The sequence below is a fragment of the Hibiscus syriacus genome, unplaced genomic scaffold (genome assembly GCF_006381635.1).
Source record: "Hibiscus syriacus cultivar Baekdansim isolate YM2019G1 unplaced genomic scaffold, ASM638163v2 tig00112339_pilon, whole genome shotgun sequence".
NCBI classification, from domain to species: domain Eukaryota; kingdom Viridiplantae; phylum Streptophyta; class Magnoliopsida; order Malvales; family Malvaceae; genus Hibiscus; species Hibiscus syriacus.
In genome coordinates this window covers 228252-236281 of record NW_024063304.1, presented here as the reverse complement: position 1 = coordinate 236281, position 8030 = coordinate 228252, and the positions used below count along the sequence as shown (strand labels likewise).

The 8030-nt window shown below is 35.3% G+C and overlaps 1 pseudogene; it reads left to right on the top strand.

Annotated features, from left to right (window-relative positions):
- Positions 1 to 961: 961 nt before the first annotated feature.
- On the top strand, positions 962 to 4344 carry LOC120177864 (annotated as a pseudogene).
- The last annotated feature ends 3686 nt before the right edge of the window (positions 4345 to 8030 follow it).

The following is an 8030-nucleotide window of genomic DNA, read 5'->3' as shown; positions in this document are numbered from 1 at the left end:
GCAGTTGGATCCAGATCTTGTGAACAGTACTATCGCAACAAAAAAATCCATTCTTAAACAAAATTAAACTTAAATAAATCCATACACCATTAAAGAGAATTCAAACAAAAAAAATCCCAAGTTTGAAGTTTTTTTGCATCCTTCTGGACAGAAAACAACAGTAATATCGCAAATTTGCAATGTGAACAGTGCTATCGCAACGGTGAACAGTGCTATCACAATGCGATTTTGGACTATCGCATTGCGAATTCGGAAAATCGCAACGCGAATTTGGAAAATTGCAATGCGAATTTGGAAAATCGCAATGTGATAGTCAGAATTGCGTTGCGAATCTGGAAACTGATTTGCAATACCGGAGATCGCGTTGCGAATTATCGATCGCATTGCGATTTAGTTGGTCATTTTGGCAAATCCAAAAAAAGTTGGTTAAAATCGAATATTATAAGGCATTTTTGGTCACTGAGGTTATTTTCTCATATTTTTATTATTAAAAAATTAAAAAAATAGAAAATATAATGGTATACACCTAAAAATATAACTGCGAAAATATTGGACACCTATTTTTAACAAAAACAAAATAGGCACAAAAACATATTTTTCGAAGCATAATTTAAATGCTTATTTTTGTATTAAGCATTTTGAATAAGAGTTAGTTTTTACTTATTTTTCTAACTCCAAGTTTAAAATTTATAAATAAAATTTTTTATAATTTATATAATAACTTTGATAATAATTAATTTTTTATATTTACTCGTATGTCAAACATTACAAATAGAAGAAAAAAAACGATTTGAGAAAACATAATTCAAACAGTAAGCCTATAAAAATTAACAGTATGTACGGTATTTGCACCTGTAAAAACCGCAGTTAAAATTTAGAAATGACTTACCTCGAGCTAAAAGTCGGTTAAACGGTCGGTCATATCCCTATATAATGTTTTTTCCCTAAAGGCAACAAGAAAAAGAAACAGATTTACAATTTCCCGTTTGTTCCATTAATTTCTACAACTTCATGGCAGAAACCGCCGCTAACTCCGCCACTTCGACCGCCACCTCCGCCGAGGCACCGACGCTTCAAGAAACCAAAAAGACCGCCGAGGCGCCTGTTCGATGGGCCGATTTGGAAGACGATGCTCTAGAAGAACCGAGCGCTTCCTCAACATCGGAAGAAAAAAGTGCGCCGGAGTTGGGAGTTGAAAACCTAACAATCGACGAGAATAAAAAGATCAACAAGTTCCTCGATGAACCCGAGGACTCCAACATCAAAGCCGTATAGATCCCTGAACCTAAATACTTTAGCTTTTTTTTTGTCTTTTTAATTCGACTGAGATTTAGGGTTTTGAACTTCCGTAACTTTTTGCTTGATTTTTTAGGTTACATCAGGCGATACACCGTACACATCAGCTTTGACGTTCGAGGAATTGAATCTGTCCGCTGAATTGTTGAAAGGGTTATATGTTGAGATGAAATTTGAAAAGCCAAGTAAAATTCAAGCTATTAGTTTGCCGATGATTCTGACGCCTCCTTACTTGGATTTAATTGCTCAAGCCCATAATGGTTCTGGGAAAACCACTTGCTTTACTCTTGGAATGCTATCTCGTGTTGATCCAAACCTAAAAGCTCCTCAAGCAATTTGTATTTGTCCCACGAGAGAATTGGCTATTCAGGTTAAGTTTCTGAAAATTTGAATTTTTGAGGTTTTTATTGAAATCTGGTGCTCAGTTTTGATGATAGAATTTGTTTTATTTTTCTTTTTACAGAATCTGGAAGTGCTTAGGAAGATGGGGAAGCATACTGGGATAACATCTGAGTGTGCTATTCCAATGGATAGTTCTAATTATATTCCCATTAATAAAAGACCACCTATTACAGCTCAAGTAGTTATTGGTACTCCTGGCACTATTAAGAAGTGGATGTCGGCAAAGAACTTGGGTGTGAGTAATGTGAAAATTCTTGTGTTTGATGAAGCTGATCACATGTTGGCTGAGGTAACCTTGGTTTTCCGGGGTTTTTTTTATATGGAAATTAGAATTTGTAGTTCCCGTGTTCTCAGTACAAGGAGGGGGGGTCTTTGTTGCAAGTTTTAGAATTATAGTTAATGCAATTAGTTATGGAACATTTGTGGAACTTGTCTAGATCTGAACTTTTGACTACTTTAGTTCGGTTTGGTCAGCTGTATAGGTAGAGAGAATAATGCTTTGCATGTGTTTATTAGTGAAGCATCTTCAATTGATATGCAACATCCGGCAAGGAGCTTTGGATTTTAGGTTAAGGTTATAGAATATTTCAAAATTGTTTTGTCAGTTTTTCATTTTATTTGAACACTTAGGCTTTTGAGCATGGTTGTGGGAGTTGATTTGATAGGTTTTCTTGGCACTGTAATGAAGAATGAAAAGCATGATGACAAGAATAGGGTTCAAGTGATAATGCCGAGGGGTCATAAGAGTTTAAATTTTGTGAATGGTAGGATTGACAAGCCAATTAAAGTTCTGAAAGATGTTTCCACTTTGCCATAAATCGGAAAGATCTTTGTTTATTGTGTTCTCTAAATTCGCTGTTCCGGGAAGTGTTTTTGAGGGAGCATTGAGGAGGATTGGAATGATTTTGTTTGTCAACAATTGATTTTGGAAGGATAGACCTCTTCTAATTATGTAGTGAAATCACATGATCTAACAGCTTTACTAGATTTCATGCATGGAGGAATCTGTTGCAGACCACTGATTTGCTCATGCACGTCTTTGGTGCAGGATGGATTTAAAGATGACTCCTTGAGAATAATGAAGGATATTCAGAGGATGAGTTCTCAATGCCAGGTTTGTATATCAAGGATGTGTTGTAAATTTATTTGGATGTGGGATATTGTATGCCGGTCTTTTCTTTGAATTGTTTTTAATTTTTTTAATCTAGTGACTGTTGGAAAGATTTTATACTTAAATCATTATTTTCTATACAGTATCTTAACAGTTCTTTATCTTGATACCCCTTATAGTTGCTTTATCAATTCAAATGAATGAAGTGCCTAATATCATTGAACAATGACTAAAACTGGTAGTTCAAAGTACAATTATTATAGAAGAAGCCTATAGTTGAAAATGAAGTGTGACATAGGTTATAATTGAATAATTTTGTGGTTGGGTAGGTATCCAATTTTTGAAGAATACCCATGCCTGTATGGGGTATAAGAAAGTAGGGTTACTATCACAAGTTAGTTGCATGCTTAATATTGGGAAAAAATGAATGACGAATACCTTTTCTTTCTTTCTTTTTTTACATGCTCAGTATTGGAGACCATTGACTGATGAATACCTTTTTTGAACCAATTTCAAGGTTCTCTTGTTCTCTGCCACATTTAGTGAGACTGTAAAGAATTTTGTATCAAAGATAGTCAAGAGAGATCATAATCAACTTTTGTCAAGAAGGAAGAACTATCATTGGAGTCGGTGAAGCAGTACAAGGTGAATGTTCCAGATGAACTTTCCAAGGTTATGGTGATCAAAGAGAGGATTTTTGAATTTGGAGAACGCCTAGGTCAGACAATAATATTTGTACGCACAAGGAACAGTGCTAGTACGTTGCATAGATCACTTGTTGAGCTTGGTTATGATGTTACCACAATTCAAGGTGCTCTCAATCAAGCTGACCGAGACAAGATAGTCAAAGAGTTTAAAGATGGTTTGACTCAAGTCCTCATTTCAACGGATCTTCTTGCCCGGGGTTTTGATCAGCAGCAGGTATCTCTTTTGCTTGATTCCCCTAGTTATCTTACAGTGAACAATGTGTATCATCCTGATATTGTATTTTTGTGCAGGTTAATTTGGTCATCAACTATGATCTTCCTGTGAAACATGACAACCGTATGGAGCCTGATTGTGAGGTTTACTTGCATAGAATTGGTAGAGCAGGGCGTTTCGGCCGCAAGGGTATGTTTCTGAATGAAAATGTCATTTCACTTTAAGCATTGCTTCCTATTGCTTGATAAACTTGACCGGTAGCTAGATACCCCGATGTTTGTATTGATGGGATACGACAATTGTTTTGTGTATGAGAACATTAGTTGTAGAACACATTATTCAGGGTTATATCTGTCTGATTTGCAGGAGCTGTGTTCAACTTACTCTGTGGTGATGCGGACCAAATGATAATGTCCAAAATCGAAAATCATTTTGGCACCCAAATAGCAGAGGTGAGCCCTCCCTGTGTTTGGTGCTGGTGCACATCTAGTCAATTGTTTTTGGTCTTTTGATTTTCATCTGATTGCTTTTTCGCGTCCTTGCTTGTGTAGGTTCCTGATTGGAGGAACGAAGAGGACTTTAAAGCCGCTCTCAGATCAGCCGGTTTATTGTAAAACTCTAGAGAAGAGGAACAAACTGATTGTGCTTTTAGTATGCTATAGACTCGATTATTTCTGGTCAGTTTATTACTTGCTCCCTGTTCTATGGGGTTGCTATATGAGAATTTTTGGAACCGAGTTCAAGGATCTGAAGTTCGTATGCGGTGTCTGTTTGTAACTTAGGTTCGTGATTTGCCATTGGATTTTCTGGGGTCAAGTTAATGAGTTTTTAATGGAAACAGGCTTCCACACATTGAAAAGCTAATGCTTATATGGTATGTGCTATGTTTCGTCCCATTTTATCGACATGTCTATATGATATGTGTAGGGATGGACCGAGGGGGAGTGAGTGTAGTATCCTTTTGAAAATTTTAAATTACTATACATTTTAGATGTATTCTTTGCATTTTATAAGTTTGCCTTAGCTTAAAATTTTAAAAGTTCGATACTAACATAAAATTTTGTGCCGTGTCTGGGGACGTGCTATGCTGTATCGACTTCATAATATAGTTTAAAGATGTCCCTTGTTATTGCAAGACTTTAAAGTGACATGGCTTTAATTTAGGCAGCCAAGTAGTCGGAAAGGATATTCCGAAACGTAATAGAGGGTGTATTTTAATAAAGTGTGAACAAATTTCAGGACGACCTCTTTTTTTGTGCATTATGATTCTCAAAATTCTTTCATCCCAGAAACTTATAATATATTGGCGTCCTATGAGGTTCTTCACTCGTTCAAAAATAGGAGGTTGGGTCGGAAAAGATACTTGACATTTAAGCTTGATATGAGCGGCCAGGGACTTTATACGCTACTACGTAATTCTTCCTTGGCCAAACGAAGTGAGTGGAGTCGGAATTCACAAAAAGGCTTCTTTGATTGCCCACCTTTTCTATTTAGATGATAGTCTAAATTTTCAGTAAGGCTACAACTCAGAGCGCGGGTACATGTAAATGCATTCTCTAAATTTATGCAAATTGTTCAGGCCAAAAGAGGCTCCATCTCTTTGTTAGGAATTAGAGGCTCTCATGGCCAGGTACATGAATCACCAGCCAAAAGAGGCATATTCATTGGTTCTTTTGGGAGTATCTTTGCAAATTGAAAGAAAATGGAGGTATTGGTTTCCCATATCTTGTAAAATTCAACATAGCACTTCTTTCAAGACAAGGCTGGTGTTTAATTGCAAAATTTGACTCATTGGTATGTAAGGGTTCTTGGTCCATAATCTAAGCATTAAGAGGATTTCTCGAGACCAGCTAGTTATGTGGGTGGATGCAAAATCTTATGCCAGAGAATGAACTTATAAATTCTTAAGGTGGAAATAAATTATTAACCGAAAATAAAAAAATATTTAAAATATATACTAATTTAAAATCTTCAGGGAGACGACTATCCCACCCACCCCTTCGATCCATCCCTAGATGTTGCATTGTGTGTGAGGACTTGAATCATGTTTCTCATCTACGCGATTATGCAGCTAGTACGTGATCATCAGCGCCAGATCCACCACAAACAATAAATATATTTGTCGTAACCGGTTTTCGTCCGGGCACGAAATATTTATTTGGCGGGAAAATTTATGTGAATAAATGGTTTTGAAAATAATTTGGGAGTCGCCATCGGCCTTTTGGGTCAGGTAGGTCGAATACCTGAATATTATCTTTTAAAAGAGTTTTTAAGAAAACATCAGTTAAAAGATAAACTGATCTGCTTTTTAACCGAAGATTCATTCTTTTTAATAATAAAAAGGGATTCGTGGTCGATTACGTTTGGGGAAGGATTAGCACCCCCACAACGCCCAAAATTGGTACTTATTAATTATAAATTGTCTCTTATTATTGGAAATTTAAAAATTCAAAAATATATTTAATTTATAATCCTATTATTTCAAAGTTATAATTATATAAAAAATATATTTATATATAAATATAAATAAAATATTTATTTATTTAGAAATATCAGAAAATGACTTCTAGGTGCCTTAAGACAGTTCTTTTCTTTGACATTGAAAAATAAATAACTAAAAATGTAAAAATTTAAAAGTAAAATAATTTAAGAAAAAATTATAAAATTTAATTATTTAAAATAACAGAATAGGACATCCAGTTATATCAAGACTGTCCTTTTCTTCGATATTGAAAAATATTAAAATAATTTATTGAAAAAAAATATAAATTATTATTTATTATATATATTTATGACTATATAATAATAATAAAAATATTTAAATATATAAACAAGTAAGATTAAAACAATAAAAATACAATTAGAACGATATATTTAAAAGCATAAAATAAATGAAAACATTTAAAATTAGTGACTAAATTATAGTAAATTAAAATTAAAAAACCTAATTCATAATTAATCCTAATTATAGGGATTAAACATGCTATTTTCTTATTTTATTAATTTAGTGACTAAAATAAAATTATATATAAATTGAATATCAGATTAAAATAAATTAAAAATATAAACTCAGGATTAAAATATTATTTATTAAAATTAAGGGACTAAATATATTATTTATCCTAAATATTTAAAATACAGGCTAGGACTAAAATGAAATAAAATAAAATTACGAGACTAAATTAAAACGTATAAGAATTGATTTCAGTGACAAAAATAGAAATTTACAAATCTAGGATGACTACGTGAGAGGTTTGACCCGTGCACGAAATTACAGATATACCCCTGCCCAAAACGGCGTCGTTTGGGAGGGGTATATAAGACCAAATGGCTGGCCCGTAGGGCCAGCATCCCTCATTTCCTCTCTTCTTCGTCTCTCTCTAACCGAGAGAGTTTATAAAACTCTCTCGCCTCTCTCTAACTGAGAGAATTCCGGCAGTCGCCGGACACCGTACTCCGGTGTCGGTCTCCACCGCCGGCCACCGTTAATGGTGGCCGGAAAATTACATATATACCTTAAATCGAAGCCCTTCTTTCCCTAAAGCCCAATATGAGGGTATTTTAACCTAGATCATTACCAAAATATGTAGATCTAAGGTTCTTTACCTTCAACCTTTCGGTTTCAAAGACGTAGGGAGGCTCTGATGACGACAGTTCCCTTGGTAAGTCTCTTTTCCTCTTCTCCTTCTTTATTTGGTTGCTGTTGATTTACTCTTGTGTCTGTAGTTCTTGCTCTGGTTGTTCATATATCTTTCTCTGTCTCTTTTTTCTTTTTTTTTTTGTTTTCTGTCTTCTGTCTCCCCTTTTTTTCTCCTTTTTTCTCTTTTTTTTCTTGCAGGGGACGGTGGCTTTTATAGCCACCACCGGTGATGGCTTCAGACCGGTCAAAAGGATAAAAGGCCCAGTGAGTCACCATAGCTATGGTGGTGACTCACCATAGGGCTCGACGTGGGTTGCTTCATGACGTTCTGGAGTGTCGGCAGCAGCTGTTGGACCACCTGGAATCATCAGAGGTGGCTGGAAGCATCTGGAAACGGCTGGCTGTTAGGGTTAGAAACCCTAGGGTTTTCAATCTGGAACCCTTTTGGGCTGTTGGATCTTGCCAGATCCAACGGCTGATGATGTTGACGACTGCTGGCTGAGAAGAATGAAACCCTAATTGGTTTAGGGTTTCTGTTAGGCCATTTCTGATTGGAATTGTAAACGAGCTTCGGGTTTTGGGCTTGTAAAATGGGCCTTCGGGTCCTTTGGGCTTGTAATATATATATATATATATATATTTATATTAATAATAATAATA